Source organism: Phyllostomus hastatus, unplaced genomic scaffold (assembly GCF_019186645.2).
Source record: "Phyllostomus hastatus isolate PE091 unplaced genomic scaffold, TTU_PhHast_1.1 phas_scaffold_1066, whole genome shotgun sequence".
NCBI lineage: Eukaryota > Metazoa > Chordata > Mammalia > Chiroptera > Phyllostomidae > Phyllostomus > Phyllostomus hastatus.
Genome location: NW_025334004.1, coordinates 15,233,702 through 15,256,251, shown reverse-complemented (window position 1 = coordinate 15,256,251; position 22,550 = coordinate 15,233,702). Strand labels below are relative to the sequence as shown.

The following is a 22,550-nucleotide window of genomic DNA, read 5'->3' as shown; positions in this document are numbered from 1 at the left end:
TTGACTGCCAGGTTACATCAATGTGGTGCAAACAGTTCTCATTATATCAACTGTGGCTGGACTTTTTCTGGACAGATCTTGTAAACAACATAGACAATCTGGGAAATTATGGAAAAACATAAATAGAAACCACCTCAAGTCTTGTCACTTAAAGAAAACACTATTAACCCAGTTTCCTTCTAGTCTCGTGTGTGTGTGTGTATGTACATATTTTTGCTCAGTTGAGATCACATTGTGTACACACACACACATAATTTGCACAGTACCATGATCTTTAGACACAAACCCTGGCCTTTTCCAAACGCACCTTGGTTGTGTTGTCTTTAGATTAATTTCCAACTTCTATTCCTTTTTTCCATGTGTCTTGAAAAATCTAGTACGTGAGAGGTCCAAGGCCTGTCCTCAGCTGACCTGAACTGAAGTTGGCTCAAAAATACAAGACAGTGTAGAAATGTTCCAACAGAGCACATACTAAAAATCTTGGAGGTTTTAGTTGACTGCAAGCTCAGTTAGTCAATAGCAGGTGCCAAGAACTTTACTGTGTGAATGCAAAGCAGCAAGTCCTACAAAGAGAAAGTTAGTCTTTCTTTATTCTGATGGTGCCATACACTTTTGGTTCAGTTTTGGGTGACATACTCCCAAAGAGCCACAATCAGACTGACTAGGTGCATGAGGAGTATGAGGATAGAGACCTTTAAACCCCAGTCAAAGGAGGAAAAATAGAAGGAGTGGGAGGTACTGGTCTGGAGTAGAAAGAAGGTCAAGGGAGAGATTAGATCTATTTTCTGAGATTCCAAATGATAGGACTTGGGTCAGAGGGTAGAAGTTTCAGAAACACTTTCGAACTGTTCAGAACTGCTGAGACCACGGGTTGCATTGCTGGGAAATAGTGGGCTTTCTGTCTTTTTGAGCTGCAAATTGGTGCTGGGTGGTGGGGAGGTCCATCAACATTCCTTGAGTGCTGTGTGCCAGGGTTGTGCTGAGGACCTTCCATTATCTTTTTCATTAATCATTTTTTTAAAATGTCAGCTCTGGCTGGTGTGGCTCAGTGGATTGTGCCAGCCTGAGAGCCAAGGGGTCGCTGGTTCGATTCCTATTCAGGGCACTGCCTTGGTTGCGAGTCAGGTCCCAGTGTGGGGTGCGCGAGAGGCAACCACACATGGATGTTTCTCTCCCTCTCTTTCTCCCTCCCTTCCCCTCTCTCTAAAAATAAGTAAATAAAACCTTTAAATTTTTTTTTCAGTTACAGTTGACATACAATATTATCTTAGTTTCAGGTGCACAACATAGTGGTTAGACACTTATATAACTTATGATCACCGTAATATGCCTACTACCCATCTGATGCTGTACATAGTTATTAAAATATTGAATATATTCCCTATTCTGTACTTTCTACCCCTATCCTGTTTTTATAACTGGCAGTTTGTACTTCTTAATCCCTTCCCCCTTTTCACCCATCTGTCAACCATCAAAACTTTTGTATCTATGAATTTGTTTCTGTTTTTTTTGCTTGTTTATTTTTTTTTTAGATTCCATACATGAGTGAAATCATAAGGTATTTGTCTTTCTCTGTCTGACTTATTTCACCTAGCATAATACCCTCTAGGCCCATCTATATTGTCACAAATGGCAAGATTTCATATTCTTTTTTTTATGGCTGAGTAATATTCCATTGTATGTGTATGTACCACATCTTTATCCTGTGTCTTCATAGACAGGTTGCTTCCATATCTTGGCTATTGTAAATAATATTGCAGTAAACATAGTGGTGCATGTGTCTTTTCAAGTTTGTGTTTTGCGTTTCTTTGGACAAGTACCCAGAAGTGGGATTGTTGGGTCAAGTGGTAACTCTATTTTTAATTTTTTGAGGAACCTCTATACTGTTTTCCATAGTGGTCACACCGATTTACAATCTTGCCAACAGTGCATGAATGTTGCTTTTTCTTCACATCCTCACCAACACTTCTTGTTTATTTATTTACTTTTATCTTTTCCATCACCATTTATCCTCCCTATACCCTCTCCCACCCCCACCCACCTCCTTCCCCCGCAAAATTGCCACACTGTTGTTTGTGGATTTATTGATGATAACCATCCTGACATCCTGACAGGTGTGAGCTGATATCTCATTATGATTTTAATTTGCATTTCCCTGATGATTAGTGATGTTGCACCTGTATGGTCAATTTATGAGAAAGAAGGCAAGAATATACCATAGGGTAAACATAGTCTCTTCAATACAAATGGAAAAGAATGAAACTGGACAACTTTCTTATACTATACAAGAATAAGCTCAAAATGGATTGACTTAAATGTTAACACTCGATACCATGAAACTCCTAGAATAAAACATAAGCAGTAAACTCCCTGACATCGCTTTTAGTAATATTTTTTTTGGCTATGTCTCCTTGGGCAAGGGAAACAAAAGAAAAACTAAACAAATGGGACTGCATTAAGCTAAAGAGTTTTTGCACAGCAAGGGAAATCATCAACAGAACTAAAAGACAACCTACTGAATGAAAGAAGATATTCACCAATGATACATCCAACAAGGGGTTAGTATTCAAAACATAAAAAGAACTCATACAACTTCAACACCAAAAGAACCAAACAATTTGATTACAAAAATGAGCAGAGGACCTAAACAGGCATTTCTCCAAAGAAGACATACAGATGGCCAACAGACATATGAAAAAAATGCTCAACTTCATTCTGCCAACACCCTATGATGTAGGTACCACTGTTATCTATGCCAGTATTACAGATAAGAGAACTGGGTATTGTGAGGTCAGGTAACCCTCCCAATGTCAATTTGTCAGCAGAGGAACTTGGATTACAGTTTTGACAGACTCCAAAGCGGGTACTTCTGGTCATCATTGGGATTCAGGCCTGATATGGAGGTCTGGACCCGAGGGGCCTTGAAGTCCGTCGGATTCGAAGATTCTGTGACTGTGAAAAATGATGCCTCCTCCCTCCACTAAGGGAAAGGCTCAGAGAGTAAGTCGAGAAGCATGAGATACCGGCGAGGTAGTCCAGCGCCCTGCTGAGGGACCCCTCCCGCAGAAGGCCTCGGGATGTAGACACAAAGGACATGTGAAGGTTATCAACGTGCGTCACCCCACAGATCCGCAACTACCGCTGTGCTCTTGTTTGAAGAACCCCGGACCGGTGTGAGTAACCGAGGCGCAGGTCCACATCGCCGCTCCTTTCGGGTGGCGCCGCTAGGGAGTGTCGCTGCAGTTTGGTTTTGCGGCGGAGCCGGGGGTCGGAACAGCGCGCCGGTCCCTGGCCGGGGGCGGGCTGGGGGCGGGGTCAGGCGGCGGGAGGAGGGTGCGCGCCTAGGCGGCTGCGGCAGTTGCGCGCTAGGATTGCAGCCGTGCGGTGCGGACGGTGAGTAAAGCGGCATCCGCGGGCGGGAGGGGAAGGAGGGCTCTAGCCAACGAGGATGGGAACAAGGAGGGTTCGTGGCCTAGTTTGTTCCTCGGGGTGGGGGCAGCCCCCCCGCCGAGCGTCCCTCAGGCCCCTCTCTCTGACGCCCGAGCGCCCTGCGGGCCCCGCGACTCCACGCCCGCGTCTTCGCAAGCCTTGCAGACCCTGGTCGCCCCTGCGCAGCCCCTTCCTTGCTGCGGCGACGCCCCCAGACTCACGTCACGCTCGCGCCATTGTTTCTCCGCTCCGCAGGTTCGGACCCGCCTTCGCTTCGAATCGCGGCCCTTCACCTCTTCTTAGCAAGCCTCGCTGCGTTCTTTCCTGCCCGTCCCCCGCCCCCCTCCCCCCGCTCCGGCATTTCTCTCACAGTGGCGGCAGTCCCTATCCCGCCTCGGGGCAACACCTCTTTAGGTCTGCCTTTTTCTGGGCGACGCCGGGTGTCCTCCCATCCGCACCCGAGGCCAGCCTTTCCGCCCAGCGTACCCGGGCTTCCCACCCCTTGCCCTTTCCCGGTCGACCCCAGAAGCTAGCGGCCGTTGTGGTAGGATGCAAGGCTGTGGTAGGGTGTAAGGCTAACGGCATTTTGTAAGAACCACAAGAAGTTGACAGTTCGCACGCAGTTTTGTCGTTTGCAGCACTTCCTGGAAAGCTCACATCGAATGGCAAGCCGCCATGAAAACATACTTATTTCCAGATGGTTCCCAAGTCTGGGGTCAGCTGTTCAGTGGCGGTCCATTCCTTTCCCTTTCCCGGGACCTCTAAAACCGGAGAGCCGAGAGTGAGATGCAGATATGAGGCCTGAACCATTAGTAGTAAGCACATTTTGGGGGTTTGACTCCAGTAGGCCTCAAGCTTTTAGAAGCAGGAGGTAGAGCTGGTGTCAGATTTATCCCGCCCCCCACCCCCACCCCGTGCTTCCGTCTTTTGGGCCGTTGTGTTTGAGAGTTGTAAAGTACAGTGCTCTGCAATGACTGGTCACCATTTCAGGGTTCTCGTGTGTGTGTGTGTGTGTGTGTGTGTGTGTGTGTGTGTGTGCGCGCGCGCGCGCCTGCGTGTCTTGTTGGAGACAGATTTTTTCATGATGTCTCTTCACTGTTCATTTGCTTCGCAAGGCAGCGGATGGAAACGTTGCTGGCAGTACTGTGAAAGAGAGAATATTGAAACAGTGCCAATTACGTGGCGACTTCGTGTTGTTCAGGTCTTTTAAATATTTACCACGACACTTCAACCATAATTAGATTTCTCTTGATGAAGACGTCCAGGCCTGAAGAGGTTTAGTTAAAGAAGACACAGCTAGTTAGCAGTTAAAATTAACTCCACATGCTGGGCTGGTGGTAGCACACACAGGCTTTATTTCTGAAATGCATGTCTGTTGCAATATAAGCCACTGCATTTCAGCAGTATAGGCTGCTGTGTTGCCCTCACTAATCCAGAACTTAGAGTTTAGTAATCAACTAGTCTGTAAAGTTGAGTGCTGAAGGAGATGTTCTGTAAGGTTTCATTTAGTGTTAAGATTTGATTCCATTGTGTGAAAATTTACAGTCAGCTGCAAGTTTCCAAAAGTTTATAATTGCAGAAAGGTTTATAGAGATACTATTTTCGTACGTTAACTGCAAGCCTTGCTGCAGTGACATTAGGTGTACATGCCCAAGGAAAGCCAAGTTAAAGTGGAGTCTTAGGAGGGATAATTTATTCATCTGTCTCTAAGTTATTTCTACTGTTTCGTGGGGAAAGCAAGCACACTAAATGTGTTTTTAATGTGTCTTTTTGTTGCTTAACTCATACCAAAAAGTGGAATTAAGTGAAATACTAAAAAAAACAGCTTTGTCATATTTATAATTATGCTCTTTTCCAGTTCAATGAGACCGTGTCCTAGCTACCTCCCATCTTCCCAGCTTCTTCACAGCCTCTGAAAAGCTAAATTTACTTTGAAATATGAAATATTTTGAACATACAGAAAAGAATGTAATGATTGTCTAATTATAGACCCTTATATTTAGTTCATGTGTTTTCCCCCCATTTTCTAATTGTGCTTGCTTTTCATTATACAAGGTCTGGCACAAATAATGCCCCCTTTTTTTATTACAAAATCATAAGCATGTAATTCTGTAATGTAACATTATCACACTAAAGCACACAATATGACATTCTAGATGAAATGTTCAAATTGCTGTCCATTTCATGCCAGACATTCACATACCCTTCCAGCCACACTAAAGCAAGCCTTCTGCTGGACCCTGTACATTTTTTGAAGGGATCAAATTACAGGTACAGTTGTAGCCTGTATGAATCTTTGCTATCTTATTCCCCAACCTTGCTCTCTCCTAGTGGTAAACACAGTCATAGAAGTCAGTAATTATTATTCCCATAATATGTATAGATCCACAAAAGTACATACACTCTTGTTTAACATATGCGTCATTCTTCAACTTGCTTTTTTGTTCAACATTTCTTAAAAAATTGCTAAATTTATTGGGGTGACATTGGTTAATAGGATCATACAGGTTTCAAGTGTACTTTTTTGTGACACTAGATCTGCATATTCCACGGTGTGCCCACCACCTAAAGTCAAACCGTCTTCTGTCACCGTATAGTAGTACGTCCTTCCCATTCCCCATCCCCTTCCCTTTGGCAACCACCGCATTGCTGTCTGTGTCCACAAGTTTCAGTTTTGTATCCCACATATAAGTGAAATCATATGGTTCTTAGCTATTTAATTTAGCATAATATTCTTTTTGTTTTGTTTTGTTTTGTTTTAAGGAATTTTATTAAGCTCCCCAGCGCCAGGCACACGGAGAGGATCTGAGCACCTGTAGTTTCTGGGGGATCGTGTGCTTTGGCAGGTTCCACCTTGCCTTTCTCGCTTTGGCAAAGCGTAGCACAACCTTAAGGTCCATCCATGTTAAAGGCCATCCAAGGCAAATGGCAGTATTTTGTCTTTATGGGTGGTATTACATTGTGTGTATGTATCACATCTTCTTTATCCAATCCCCTATTGAAGGACGCTTGGGTTGTGTCTAGGTCTTGGCCACAGTGAATAATGATGCAATGAACATAGGGGTGTATGTATCTTTATGAATGCATATTTTCCGGGTTTTTGGGTAGATATCCAGGAGAGAGATTGCTGCATCATATGGTAACACTATTCTTACTTTTTTGAGGAATCTCCAGACTGTTTTCCATAGTGGCTGTACCAGTAGCAAATGATGATTTCCTCATTTCCCACCAGCAGCGAATGAGGATTCTCTTTTCTCCACAACCTCTTCAAACTTATTACTTGTCTAGTTGATAATAACAACATTGATTTTTGATATATATCCATGTTGATAGATGTATCCTTATGAATGTTTAGGTATTTCTGATTTTTTTTTTTGCTATTTTTAACTGCTGTAAGAAACATTCTTGGATATGTCATCCTGTTTACATGTGCGAGAGAGAATTCTAAACCTGGGGAATTCTTAGATATAGGTAAAAGGATCTTCAACTGTATTACATAATGCCAAATTATTTTCCAAAGTACTAAATACAAAATTTCCATGAGCAGATTGTGAGAGTTCCCATTTTGTAGAAAAGATTCTTTATTTTCACAGAGAGGAAAAGGGAGGGAGAGAAAGAGAGGGAGAGAAACATAATGTGAGAGAAACATTGATCAGTTTCAACCTGCCCTGACTGACCCAGGACTGAACCTGAAACTCAGGCATGTGCCCTGACCGAGAATTGAACTGGAGACCTTTTGTTTTGCAGGACCGACGCCCAACCAACTGAACCACACCAGTCGGGCATGAGAGTTCCCATTTTGCCAACATTGATATTGTCAGTCTTTTAATTTTAATTTTAAAATTTTAGAAGATTTTATTTACTCTTAGAGGGGAAGGGAGGGAGAAAGAAAGGGAGAGAAACACCAATGTATGATTGCTTCTTGAGCACCCCCCACTGGGGACCTGGCATGCAACCCAGGCATGTGCCCTGACTGGGAATCAAACCAGCGACACTTCGGTTTGCAGGCTGGCACTCAATCCACTGAGCAACACCAGCCAGGGCAGACTTTTAATTTTTAAAGCAAAATTAAATTACATTTTATTGTAAGTGAGGTTGAACTTCTTTATATTCATTTATTGTAAGGTTTCTTTTTTAGCTAATTGCTATTTATATCTTTTATTCTTTTTTTCTGTTGGCCTGTTGGCTTGTCTGTCATTGGCTTGTAGCTCTCTCTCTTTTTAAACATTGCAGTTTTGTGCTTTTTTAAAAAAAGTTTATTTTTAGAAAGAGGGGAAGGGAGGAAGAGAGGGAGAGAAACATCAATGTATGGGTGCCTCTCCTGTGCCCCCTACTGGGGGCCTGGCTTGCACCCCACGCATGTGCCCTAGACTGGGAATTGAACTGGTGACGCTTTGCTTTGTAGCCTGGCACTCAGTCCACTGAGCCACACCAGCCAGGTCTGTAGCTCTCTCTATATTTCATACTAACCCTCTCTCAGTTATGGTGTTGCATATATCTTCTCACTGTATAGTTTCTCTTAATTTTTTGTTGTGCAGAGGTTTTACATTTAACAATTTTTTTTCTTATATTTTAGAGAGAGGGGAAGGAAGGGAGAAAGAGAGGGAGACACACCTCTGTATGTGAGAGAAACATCTATTGGTTGCCTCTCACATTCCCCCAACTGGGGACGTGTCCTGCAGCGTAGGCATGTGCCCTGACTGGAAATCGAACCAGCATCCTTTTGGGGCACTGGCCGGTGCTTAATCCAGTGAGCCACACCAGCCAGGTCAGGTTTTACATTTTTACTTCAACTTTTTATTTGAAAAACTTTAGTCCTACAGAAAACTGCAATAATACTTCAAGAATATACTTAATACCTTTCACCTGGACTCACCAGTTATTAACATTTTGCCACATTTAGCAGTACTTTCACATATACATTTTTTCCCTGAACCATACAAAAGTAAGTTGCAGATACCATGATACTTTACCCCTGAAAAGATTTAGTTGCATTTTCTAAGAATAATGTCCTACAGACTGCAGTACAATCACCACATTTATTATCTAATATCCAGTGCATATTGAAAATTTCTCAGGGGTCCCAGTAATGACCTCAGTAGCTCTTCTTCAGCTCTACCTCTGGTCCAGGATCTAGCCGTAGATCATGAATTGCATTTAGTTGCCATGTCCCTTTAGTTACTTTCAAGCCATAAAAACTCTCCAACTTTTTGTTTGCATAATATTGGTATATTTGAAGAGTATAGGCCAGTTGTGTTGTAGAATGTCCCTCAATTTGGATTTGTGTGGTCATTTCCTTATGTGTTTGTTTTTTTCTTTAAATTCTTCACCTCCCCTCCCCCCGCCCTGGGACATTTTCATATGCTTTTTTAGGGAGAGAGAGAAACACTGATGCAAGTGAAGGAGGGATTGGTTGCCTCCCTGTGCTACCCAGACTGTGGATCCACACCCAGACTGGGGATCTGCGCTGGAGCCAGGGGTTGCTGGTGCCCGAGCCCTGATGGGATGAATTTGCAAACTAGGCATATGCCTTGACCCGGAATGGAACCTGCAACTTTTTGGTTGTGGGAGGACCCTCCAACCACTGAGCCACGTTTTCCAGGGCTCCTCATGTTTTGATACAGATGAAATGTTTTGGCAGGAGTAAGCATTGCATGTTAATATAGTCAAATTGTCCCTCTTTACAGTTTGTGTTATCTTTTATGCTAGAAAGCCTTCCCTACCTTGATGCCATAAGGCTTTAATCTCTATTTTCATCTAAAAGTTAAATGGTTTTACTTTACATATGTAGGTTTACAAATGGTATTGTTATTTCTTAGCCTACCTCTAATATGGTATTCATTTAAGATTTGGGTTACACATTCTTTTTCTGTCACATTTTTTTGTCATAAAATTACTCTCTATAAATTCATGAGGACAGGACAGTGTATGTTAGATTCTAAATTTGGGCCAGAACAGTGTAGAAAATAAAAATTTAGACTTATCTATTACAGTCTAAATGTTTTACACTACAGATTTCCATTACTTTACAGTTTTTTTCCTAAAGTAATTTGCCCATAAAGATGAATATTACATGTATTTTACTAGTTATCCATGGAAAACATTTGGCAAACTTTTTTTTTAACTAGTTATGTTAGAATCCAGTTGGACATGTGTATATCTAGTTTATGTTTTAGAGCTGCTAAATAAGGCAGTTAAAAGCATATAGGTTGAAACAGCTCAACATTCTGTATCAAAATTGTAAGAATTTTGCCCTGGCCAGGTTGCTCAGTTAGTTGGAGTATTGTCTCCACACACTAAAAGGTTGAGGGTTCGATCCCCCTTTGGGGCATGTATGGGAGGGCAACTGATTGATGTTTCTCTTTCACATCAGTGTTTTTCTCTCTCTCAGGTCATTGAGGATGTCCTTGGGTGAAGATTAAAAAAAAATTCTAAGAATTTTAGGATATATCTATGAGTTTAACTGGCATCATGCTCTAAATAAGACCAACCTGTAACATGGAGAGCAAACATTTAGTCTTTCACAAATCTGAAGGCAGTAAATGCCATATTTTTAGCCTTGAATTATTCACTTCTGTAATGGGTTTGATGTGATAGTTTTGTGTGGAACTAAGTTTTCAGGGGACAAAAACACCTACAGATAGTAGATTAGATTTAAGATACTTAGATTAACATAAAAAAATGTGTGAGATTGTATAGCCCTTGACACCTAATGAGTACTCTGAAGTTTATACTCTGAAAGTAAAAAGCTGTTATAAAATTCCTTTAAACATCAAGTACTGGATTGTGCAGAGGCTGCAGGTATTAAACACCATGGGCTAAGGACTGTGTGGCAGCCACTATTCCTAGCACCTTGCACTTATTAATGTACTGAATCTGACCATTTGGGAGTGGAAGAAACTGAAGTGATTGTATAATTTGCTCAATCCTAGAGCTCACTAATGTTGGAGCCAGGTTTGAACCCACACATTGTGGCTCCAGAATCTGCATACTTCATCCCAAGTATAATTCTATGACCTTGGTCAAATTACTTAACTTCCCTATGCTGTTTTCTACTTCATGTAATGAAGGTAATAGTACCTGATTCATACTGTTCCTGTGAGAAGTCAAATAGGTGAAATATGTACAGTGTGTAGAATAACACATTAAAAAAGTGACTATTTAATAATAAATGTTAGCTATTATTATTTTAGCATTATTAAGGCATTGAACACATGCATACCTCTGAATTTTCACCAAATAAATGGACTAAGCCATGAATGTGAATTTATATACAAAAAGGTGGAAATACTGTGGTGATTATTTCTGCCTTCCTGATTTTTCTCTATTTTGTAAGAGGAAAGATAACAGCTAAAACAAAGTTGAATGGTGAGTAGGAGCTTATTTGGTAAGAAAATGAATTAAAAAAAATAAAGCAGAATTTTTTTACCTGCTTTTTAAAAAAATTTCCTCACCCAAGGATATGTTTGTTGATTTTGGAGAGAGGGAGAGAAGGGGGTAGAGAGAGAAGTAGGGGAGAGAAAGGGGTGGGGGAAGAGGGGAGAGAGGATGGGGTGCGGGACACAGAGACAGACAGACATCAATCAGTTGCCTCTTCGTACACACCTCACAATTTGGTCTGTGCCTGGATCAGCGGAATCAAACCCACAACCTTTTTTGGTGTATAGGACAATGCTGCAACCAACTGAGCCACTTGGCCAGGGCTTTACATACTTTTTAAAAAAATGTTCAAGAATCATTACTAAAGGCACAAAGTATATATTGGCTGAAGGTAAAAATTGGCACTGTTATCTTTATGCTTTTGAAAGACCTTAGTTATTTATAGCTGTGTTTTGAAGAAATAGATGGCATACTACATACCCTGAAGCCCAATCTTTTAACATGTTTTCTTTACGTGCTCGCTTACTCCTTTGTGTCAGTAACCATGTGCTGAAGGTCTGGTATTACTCAAAACATTCAGTTAGAAGCAACCTTAATATGCTGGTAAAGATTGAGTAGCATTCTGTGTGGTATGGCAGAGGTAATGGAATTCTCGGAATAACAGCAGTAGAATGTTCAGGAGAACACAAATTTAGGTCTTTTTTGTATAATTTTGAAAGTTTAGGAACATAGAAACATATTTCCTATTACAGTTTCACATTAGAGATTGGAATATGTTGTTGCTTGAAGAAGAAAAATTGTCAAGGCAACAGGTACTGCATTTCTCACTTGACAAGATCTCAGTTTTATTTTTATCAGTGATCAAGGAGCTTTTGTTCTGGGGCCTGATGTTGTAACATTAGCAACATAGTACATTGATCAAGCCAAGAATCTTACGCATTTCTGAACCAAGAGTAAGATTTCATAGAGGTTTCATTTAGAGCATTAAAAAGAACTTGTACAGTATTCTTGCATTCTCAGAATTAGTGTCTGAAAGGCAAAGAGCTCAAGTCTAAAGGTTTGAGAGCTCATTTATTTCTGCCACTGTATATCAGGCTGTTTGAGGAACTGGGGGTACAGAGGCAGACACAGTAAGTCTCACCCTCATGGAGCTTGCATTTTAGAGAAGGGGATTGACAGTGCACAAACTCAAATATGTTCATGTCTGGAAGTGTCAGCGTGCAAAAAAGAAAAATGAAGCAGGGTAAGAGAATAGCAAGTGATATGTGTAGATTAAGTGCCATTCTGTTTCAGTTTATTAGCCGTCTGCATGACTTGGTGTGCAAACTCAAGTTGGCCTTCGATGGGAATATATAGTACAAGTTGGAGCAAATGATGTAAAGAACTCTGAATGAGAATAGCGAAAGGAAAAATGAACAAAACCCCTTTGTCATGAACTATTTAAAACTATTGACTTGCTCATGTGTCAAGGACTAAGGTTATGAAGGGCAGTGTGTGAAGTGTGCCTACTTATGATACCAGGCATGCAGATGGCGGATAGAGCTTTAACTTTTCTTCTTCCATAAAGTAAGCTATTTTAATATGGAATATGCAAGTAAAGTTGTATTTATGAGGACTAAAATAAATTTCAGGTTGGTGAGAAGTTTGGAGAAACCATTCAGCATTATCCTTTCCATTTAAATTTCAGAGCAGTGTTCAGTGTTCTTAGAATGAGAATGATTGGTTATAAAGCTTGTAAGTACCAGGCTTTATATTGGAAACCCAAAATAAATTCCGATGAAGTTTAGTAAAACACTGAGTGTTCATATTTACTTATTGTTATCATTATTATCTACATGGACATACTTACTGACTTCAAAAACTAATATTTGGTAGGACCTCCCCATCACCGAAAGGATTGAGAAAAGCAGATTGGTGTTTTCCAGGGCGAAGAAAACACAAGTTTTTGATTTTTAGCTCATTCTTTAAAAGTTTCTGGGTGTTTGTTTAATAATGTGCGTACTATATTGGATGAGCACACTCAAGTTTTCCCAACAGGATGTTACTGAGGAAGTTTGTCTAAACCGCAGTGCCATGACTATGCCATAATATATTCTGTCAGCGCTATAGAGCAGGGGATATTTCACAGTACTAAACATATTTGGGTCACTAAAAAAAAACAAAAATGAATATTTGACTCAAACTGCCATGTGTATTAAACACTTTGCCAAATATACCTTTGCCACAAGTGAATTATTGACATGAGCGGAAACAGACATTTATAATGGCTTTGCTAACCAGGCTGCAGGTTGCTAACCAGGGTTACCCCACAGTTTCAGTTAGTCTTTGTTTCCTGTTTGCAGCAGTTGCCTGGAGCTGTTGGGGCAGCTGGTTTCCCTTTCTTTGAAGAGGAGGGTGATGTTACTGGTGAGGAGAATTGTGTATCTCTTGCCCATGAATTATTTTTAAAGTGTGAGACTACAATATTTTAAATGCTTAAGAGTTCACTTCAGTTGTTACTCTCGTATTTTTCATGCTGGATGCTTTGTATTGTAATAGAATTACCTAAGTATACCATTATTATTTGAAAGGAATTAAAATTTTAGAGCTATTTTTTATTCATTGCTGCTGGGTCTTATTGAAAAAACTATCCTTTAAACTTGACACTATAAACAGGTGACAAATGAAATAAATGTTTACCTTATCAGAACTATTTTTTTTCCTGGTGATGAAGAACATTAATTTTATTGTCACTGTAGCTAAGCATTAGGTAGACTGTCTCTGGATAGAGTTCAAAAGTCTGTCATAGTAATGCTGAGATGTATTAGGTAAGATCATAGGAAAACTCATATGAAGAATCGTGTGAAGATAATGATTTAAGAAAATCTCACCTTTTACCTTCACATAACTGTGTAGACTTCATGGCAGATTTTATCGCGTGTTAGTGATAATATGGTTATTTCATTGTGTTTACATTTTTAGTTGAATAAAGTTTTGCGTGACTCTTGCTGAAAGTGTAAGTTGAATTTTTAAAATAAGATGTATTTTGTTTAATCCATGAATGACTCAAGAGAGTACTTGGATTTTTTTCTGCAAATAATTTGAAGGAAAAAAATATATGAGGAAAATCTTTTCTTTAATTATTAGCTCTAATTTATTGCGAAAGAGAAAGAATCATGACTTTTTAAAAAATAAAAAAAAACTTTTTTAAAGATTTTATTTCTTTATTTTTAGAGAGAGGGGATGGGAGGAAGAAAGAGAGGAAGAGAAACATCTGTGTGTGAGAGAAACATTGATTGGTTGCCTCTTGCACGCCCCTAAACGGTGACCTGGCCTGCACCCCAGACATGTGCTCTTACTGGGAATCAAACCAGCAACCTTTCGGTTTGTGGGAGGACACCCAGCCCACTGAGCCATACCAGTGAGTGCTTAATTTTTTGATGTAACTCCATACTGCTTTCCCCAGTGGCTGCACCAATCTGCACTCCCACCAGTAATGCAGAAGGGTTCTCTTTTTTCCACGACCTCCCCAGCACTTGCTCTTTGTTGATTTACTTATGATAGCCGTTATGACAGGTGTGAGGTGATATTTCATTGTGGTTTTAATTTGTATTTTTCTGATGATTAGTGACATTTAGCATTTTTTCATATGTCTATTGGCCATCTGTATGTCCTCTTTGGAGAAGGGTCTATTTCAGATTCTTGGCACATTTTTTAATTGGGGTGTTTGATTTTTTAGTGGTGTTTTACAAGTTTTTAAAATAAATTTGGATTTTAACCCTATCAGTATATCATTGGTGAATATGTTCTTCCATTCAGTGGGTTGTCTTTTCATTTTGTTAATGGTTTCCTTTGCTATGCAAAAACTTTTTATTTCCCTTGCCTAAGAAGATATATCAGAAAAAAAATACTGTTGTAAGCAATGTCTGAGATTTTACTGCCGGTCAAAGTAATTTCTTATTTTAAAAATATTTTATTTATTTATTTTTAGAGCTGGGGGAGGAAGAGAGAGAGGGAGAGAAGTATTGATGTGCAAGAGATTTATTTATTTTTTTAGAGAGGGGAAGGGAGGGAGAAAGACAGAGACATCTATGTGCAATAGAAACATCAATTGGTTGCTGCTTACATGCCCCCAACTGGTATTCAAACCAGCAACCTTGCAGTTTGCGGAGTGACGCCCAACTCACTGAGCCACACCAGTCAGGGCTGGACACATTTTAAAATCACTGCCATTTTTACCCATCCCTTCCACTTTTATGTTTTTGTCATTATTATTATTATTATTTTTATTTTCTTATCCTCATCGTTGGACATATTTATTGATTTTAGAGAGAGGGGAAGGGAGGGGGAGAGAGAGGAGAGAAACATCAATATGAGAAACATCAATCATTTGCCTCTCATACACACCCCAACTGGGGGTTGAACCCATAACCTAGGCATGTACCCTGACTGGGAATTGAACCTGCTACCTTCCAGTGTACAGGAGTTACTCCAACCAACTGAACCATACTGGCCAGGGCAATTTTTGTCATTTTTTCATTCTTTTGTGCGTGTGTGTGTATCTGTGTATGTCCCTTAATTTATGTTGTCATTACACATGATTTTCCTACTTTTTGGCTTTTAACTTTTGTACTAGTTTTGGTTCTAAACTAGTTGTATGTCTTTTGTTTTTGGTATGTGTTTGCCTGTATCTGTGAGAATTTTTTCTTTACTGTATTTTCTTATTTATAGTATTGATTTTGCCCTGACTGGTGTGGCTCAGTGGACTGAGTGCTGGCCTGTGAACCAAAAGGCCACAGGTTTGATTCCCAGTCAGGGCACACGCCTGGGTTGCAGCCCAGGTCCCCAGTCTGGGGTATGCGAGAAGCAACCAATTGATGTTTCTCTCATAGTATTGATTTTTTTTCTTTTTCTTAAAGAAGTTCCTTTACCATTTTTGGTAGTACTGGTTTGGTGGTGATCAACTCCTTCAGCTTTTTCTTATCTGGGAAGCTCTGTCTCTAAATGATAGCCTTGCTGTGTAGAGTAATCTTGATTGCAAGTCCTTACTCTTCATCACTTTTGTGCCAGTCCTTTCAGGCCTGTGATGTTTTTGCTGAGAAATTAGCAACAGTCTTATGGGAGCTTCTTTGTAGGTAAATGCTTTTTTTTTTTCTTGCTGGTTTTAAGATTCTCTCTTTTGTCTTTAACCTTTGGCATTTAAATGATGTGTCTTGGTGTGGCCTGTTTGGGTTCATCTTGTTTAGGACTGCACTTTTTGGACTTGTGTGTCCTTTGCTAGGTCAGGGAAGTTTTCATCCATTGTTTCTTCAAATAGGTATTTCATTCCTTGCTGTCTCTCTTCTTCTGGTACCTCTTGTTATGCTTCATGTTGTCCCAGAGGTCCCTTAAACTATCCTCATTTTTTAAATTCTTTTTTTTGCTTTTTGCTGTTATGATTGGGTGTTGTTCTTTGCTAATCTGTTTGAGTTTATCTAGTGTATTCTTCATTTCAGTTATTGTATTTTTCATTTCTAAATAGTTCTTTTTGTTTTTATCTCCTTTTTTGTTTCTTATCTTCTTGTTGAGGTTCTTACTGACATAATCTGTTCCTCCCCTAACTTCATTGAGCAGCCTCATGGCCTATTTTTGAACTCTGCATCTGGTAGATTGCTTGTCTCTATTGTGTTTAGTTGTGTTTCTGGAGATTTGTATTGTTCTTTCATTTGGGGCATATTTCTTTGTCTCACTTTGGCTGCCTCCTTCTGTTTGTTTCTGTGTATTAGGTAATTTGCTGTGTCTCCCAATCTTGGCAGAGTGACCTTATGTAGTAGGTGTCCTGTGGGGCTCAGTGGTACAGTCTCCCTGTTGATCTAACCTGGGTGCTCCAGAAGTGTCTCTTGTGTAGGTTGTGTTTATCCTCCTACTGTAGTTGAGTCTTGATTGCTGTTTGTCCATCAGTGAGTGGGATTGACGCTTGGGCCGACTGGCTGTAACAACTGACCTTGACAGCAGCAGAGAAGCTGCTGTGTGGGGGCTGACCTCATGGAGTGGGATTTGATTTAGCAGCGCTCTGGTGCCTACCAGGGTCCACCCTTTGGGTATTTGCCATGCTAATTTGATGGGTCTCTGTGTGGTCTGAAGTCGGCCACCCGGTGTGGTAGTTCTGGGGCCTCTTGGGAGGGGTTGTGGTGCAGGTCAGGATCAGCCATGCCTGTGTCTGGCCCAGGGGCACCTGGTTGTAGTTGCAAAGTGAGCTATGGTTGGTAGATGCCTGTGGCTTGGAGAACCCTTAGAGTGGTTATACCCTGAACTGAGGCTGGCTGCCACTAGTGCAGGGCTTGGGGCTTACTTGGCCGAGGAACACACGGCACACAGAGACCGACTGCTGCTTGTCTGCAGTTTGTGGACATTGGACAGATTTTAGTCTGCAGTGCAGGCCCAGGCTGCTTGTGTGGATTAGCTTCTCAAAGGTTCAGGCTAGGAGTGTGAATCGGATGGGCTTGGTTGGGTCTCCGAATCACCAAGGTGGGGAGAGAGCCCTATTAGCCAGGTTAATAGAGACTCAGATTTGGTGACCACTTGGGCCTTCAGGCTTTGTGCGGGAGGGCTCAACAGAGGAATAGTGGCACTTGCTGGCCCTTTAGTCCGGGAGAAAGTTGTCCCTTTAGCCTGTGCCCTGAAAGCAATTTAGTTCCTCTCCATATGTTTCTGAATTTTTTTGAGCTATTCCTACTTGGAGCTTAGAGCAAGTGTTTGTGAATCTGTGCTCTTGCCTTTTAAGATGACACCTGTGTCTACAAGAGTCCTCCATCTCATGGGGACTGAGTCCCTGCTGATTTTGACAGACAGCTGTTGTGGGAATTCCTGTCCCTGTATGGGGCTGGGACCTGCAAAGTAAGATGCCCCTTCTGATTCATCCCCTGCACGTGGTTGTGGGACCAGTCCATTTGCATCTCAAGCCCCACTACCAGTCTTGAGGTGGCTTCTTTATAGCCTTAGTTATAGGAGTTCTGTTCAGTGAGGCTGGTGGTTCTCAGGGGTGCTGGTTCTCTAATTTTGTTACTTTGACGTGGTTGTGGGGGGAGGCGGGCATAGCATTTACCTACAATGCCATCTTGACTAGAAGTCCCTGACTATTTGCTTCTTTAGTAAGAATTTACTTCCCCGTAAGTTTTTTAAAGGTTTTATTTATTTATTATTAGAGAGGGGAAGAGAGGGAGAAAGAGAGGGAAAGAAACACCAGTGTGTGGTTGCCTCTCACACACCCCCAACCAGGGACCTGGCCCTCAACCCAGGCATGTCCCCAGACTGGGAATTGAACTGGCTACCCCGGCTATCCTTTGGTTCACAGGCCAACGTTCAGTCCACTGAGCTACACCAGCAGGGGTGCCTGTAATTTTTTAAAAACAAAATTTACTTGGGTAACATTGATTAATACTATTAAGCAAATTTCAGGTGTACAACTTTTTAATATGACATCTGTATACTCTATTGTGTGTCTAGCTGCTTTTTAATGTTTTCTCTTTATCACAGTTTTTAAGGAATTGATTTTGATGTGTGTTGGTGAAAGCCCAAAAAGTCTAAGTTCAGGATTGATTACAAAGAACTGACACATAGCCTTATTCAAATTCATAAGAGCAGCTTACGGTATTTTGCTCTGTATAATGTGCAGCCACATTTTTGGCCCAAACTTTCACGGAAAAAATCTTTTGTTTTAATTTTTTAAATTCAATTTTTAATTTATATTTAGATACTTGTTTTTAGTATTATAAAGGAACTTTAGTATTTATTTTTGAACATTATGGTACAAGAAATTTTATGTAACAGATAATTACTAGACATGAGTGGATACAAGGTATTTGAGGTACTACCCATGTATAATGCACATCCTATTTTTCCCTCAAAAATTTGGGCAAAAAAGTGCACATTATACACAGCAAAATACAGTACATACACAGGCAGAGCAGCTGCTTGTTCCCAGTGGTGGCGGGCTGAGAAGAAATCCATTCCCCTCTCAGGACAGTGTTTTTTTAATAGGGGGTTAATAGTAAAACCGTATGGTGGGTAGTCATGGTAGACCACCATGAACAACAATGCATTTATAAGTTAACAGATAACATCAGGCAGTTATCACACTCTGTACATTCATTAACCTCCTTCCTTGGGGGCATGACCTTTGGGCGGCATTCCTGCTTTCTGGGTAGTCAGCCAAGCCAGAGGCTACAGAGGGTTAAACAGTCACAGAGGTTAAACACAGTCCAGCATTTCCCAGGTTCCTTTACTGCTGGAGCTATGTTGCATCTCTAACCTATCCTACAATGTGTCCTAGTGTAATTTTCTTGTTTCTTGTGCTTGCTTGGAGTTTGCTATTTTCTTGGATCTGTGGATTTATAGTCTTCATTAAACTTGGTTATTTTTACCCACTATTTCTTTAATTTTTTTTTTTGTCTTCCTTTGTGGCCTCCAATTACATGTATATTGAGCTGCTTGAAATCATTGCATAGCTTACTGATGCTCTGTCAGTTTCTTTTAGTCTTTTTTTCTATTTTAGTTTGGATAGTTTCTATTACTATGCTTTCAAGTTCAGTCATCTTCAGTGTCTAATCTGCCCTTGATCCTATCTAGAATATTTTTCTTTTCAGATACTGTGCTTGTCATTTCTAGATATTTGATTTGAGTCTCTTTTTTTAGTTTTCATGTTTGTATTTAATGTTTTCAGCCTTTGTATTGTTTGAATTATATATGTTATTCAATTATAGTAACAGCTTTGAGAATTAATTCTATCACTTGTGTCATTTACGGGTTTGTTTCTCCTCGTTGTGGATTATATTTTCTGTTTCTTTGAATGCTGCTGATTTTATAAATTTTAATCTTCTTGGATGCTGGATATTTTTATGTTTATGTGAATCTTCTTGAGCTGTTTTTTGTCATGGTAAGTTACTTGGAAGCAGTTTGATCTTTGCAGGTCTTTTAACCTTTGGTAGGCAGGACCAGAACGGCGTTAGTCTAGATAATTTTGCCCTACTATAGTCTCAAAACCACTCCAACTACTTTACTTAAATACTGTGTAACTAGTTTTTGGGTGATTGGTACAGGAACTATCCCCAGCCTTGTGAGCTTCAGAGATTGTTCCTTTAAATCTTTGAGCTGGTTCTCTTTTAGGACTCAGGTAGTTTTCTCATCACACAATCAATATGCAGATAAGATAAGAGGGTTTACCCTTTGCAGATCTCCTAATTTATTTTTTTAAAGACTTTATTCTTAGAGAGGAAGGAGGGAGAAAGAGAGGGGAAGAAGAGAGGGAGACAAACATCGATATGTGAGAGAAACATCAACTGATTGCCTCTTACACACCCCCAACTGGGGACCCGCCCACAACCCAGGCCTATACCCTGACCTGGAATTGAATCAGCGACCTTTCAGTTCATAGGCCAACGCTTAATCCACTGAGCCACATCAGCCAGGGTAGATCTGCTAATTTTTAAATACAAAAAGTAAGAGGTAGACTTCTGTGATACTGTTTGAGATTTTTGAAAATTTGAATGTGTCTGAGGTCTTAACACTAAATAAATTTTATTTTCTATGCTTTATTTTATTTATTATAATTGCTGTAGAAATTTGGTTAGAATCTTTCTTTAATGGCATGACTATTCTGGGATCTCTTAATTTATCACAGAATACAAATTTCACTTCTGAGTGTTATTTAAACTTATGTAAGGTAATAGTCCTGGTCCACTCTCTCACCCCTACCGAAAATGGAAAAAAAAAAAAAAATCATTGCAGTTCAGTTGTAACACTTGACTTTCAAAAATTCTCCTTTTTTGGTTGACAGAATAGTCTGGATTTGCTACATGAATTTTTTAAAATAAAAAGTCTTCAGTATATTTAGATTACATTATAATAATCTAGCAAATAACTTCTCAAGTTAATTTTATACTTGAATAAGATTTTATCTGGGCTCTTTTGTAAGTACCAGTGCTTTTATTCTATAAACACTGTTTGAAAATCTTAATTACTTAAAAAATATTACAGACCAAGTACATGAGCATATCCAATAGAATTGAAAACTGGCATTCAAGCAAATACATTGTTAAATAAATGCTCATAGTAAAGCTATTTATAATAGCCAAAAAGGTGGAAATAGTCCAAATATCCATCAACAGAAGAATGGATAAACAAATTTTATGGTATATAAATACAGAGGAATATTTATTATTCAGCCATAACAAAGATGAAGTGTCTGAGACATAGTACAACATGGATGGAACTTGAAAATATGCAAAGTGAAAGAAGGTTGATACAAAAGGTTACATATTGTATGATTCTATTTATGTGAAATTTCCATAGTAGATAAATCCATAGAGGCAAAATCCAGAGTGGTGGTTGTCAGGGGCTGAGGGTTAGGGAAAATGAAAAGAAACTTCTTAATGGGTAAAGGGTTTTAGTTTGTAGTGATGGAAATATTTTGGAACTTGATAAAGGTGGTGGTTGCCTAACATAATTAATGTACTAAATGCCATTGACTTACTTTAAAATAATTTTCTTATGAGAATTTTGCCTCAATAAATTACTTAAAAAGCTATAAAGATGGTTTATTTAAAAATTGACTTAATGTCATAAATGGTTAGCATTTTCAAAATTGGAAATAAATTGGGTTGCAGATGTTTTCACATATATTGGTATTTTAACTTTTGTCAGTTACAGGTAACATTCAGTATTCTATTAGTTTCAGGTGTATTGCATGATAGCTAGACATTTATATAACTTAACAAAATGATCCCCCTGGATAATAAGCCTTGTATCCACCTGGCAATGTATATAGTTATTACAATATTATTGATTATATTCCCTATGTTGTACTTTACACCCTCATGACTGTTTCATAACTGCCAATTTATCTTGCTTAATCCCTTCCCTGTTTTCTTCCAGTCCTTCAAGCTTCCTTCTTTTGGCAACTTGGTATCTATAAGTCCATTTGTTTGTTTGTTTTAGCAAAAACAAAAATGTATGTTTTATTATCAGAGACAATGAATTAAATCAGAAAATACAGATAAATACAAAAGAAGTTATAAAGCATAATAAATTTTTTTCCAGAAATGGAAGAATCACCCCAAATAGTTTTAGGTATATGTTTTAGTAGTAGTTAGTGTCTAATAAGAAAGTCAATTTTATATGTTCTATTTAGCTGTATTAAATGATTTTTAAGTTTAAAACAGGAGATAATTCTGATCATTTTTAATGTTGGCACTCAAAAACAAAGATATAGCAGAAAAGACAAATAAATGAGACACAAAATGATTTGCAAAATGTAGTAGCTTATGAATGCAGATTCCAGTTGTAGTAATGGTGACACACACATTCTCGCAGCACACAAACACACCCCAGGTCCCTAGTAAGTCTGTTTGTTTTACCAAACATTGGTACTTTAATAAAATGTTATACTTTTTATGTTTAAAAGGATATTTTCCATTTTTAAAAATACTTATTTTAGAGGGAGGGAAGGGGAGGGAGAAAGAGAGCAAGAGAAACATCAGTATGCAAGACATGTATTGGTTGTCTCTTTTCGATTGGTTGTCTCTTGCACACCCCCCAACCAGGGACCCAGCCTATAACCCAGTCACGTGCCCTGACTGGGAATCGAACCTGTGACTTTTCAGTTCTCAGGTTGGTACTCAGTCTACTGAGCCATACCAGCCAGGGCAAGGATATTTTTCATTTCTTATTTAAAATTATTTACAGATGAAAATCTTAAAAATATAAATAAAACCTAGAATAGTGCC

General features: G+C 39.6%; 1 protein-coding gene across 4 annotated transcripts in view; it reads left to right on the top strand.

Moving 5' to 3' along the window:
- Nucleotides 1-3,334: 3,334 nt before the first annotated feature.
- NT5C2 (5'-nucleotidase, cytosolic II) overlaps nucleotides 3,335-22,550 on the top strand; it is a 101,848-nt gene continuing 82,632 nt past the window's right edge. The window contains exon 1 of one of the 4 annotated variants that reach the window (XM_045853779.1): nucleotides 3,335-3,393. The gene's annotated coding sequence lies outside the window, so the exon portion shown is untranslated. Of the gene's footprint in view, nucleotides 3,394-3,666; nucleotides 3,685-13,151; nucleotides 13,216-14,167; nucleotides 14,210-22,550 lie in introns of those variants that run through there. The other 3 variants (XM_045853777.1, XM_045853780.1, XM_045853782.1) reach the window with 3 other exon arrangements.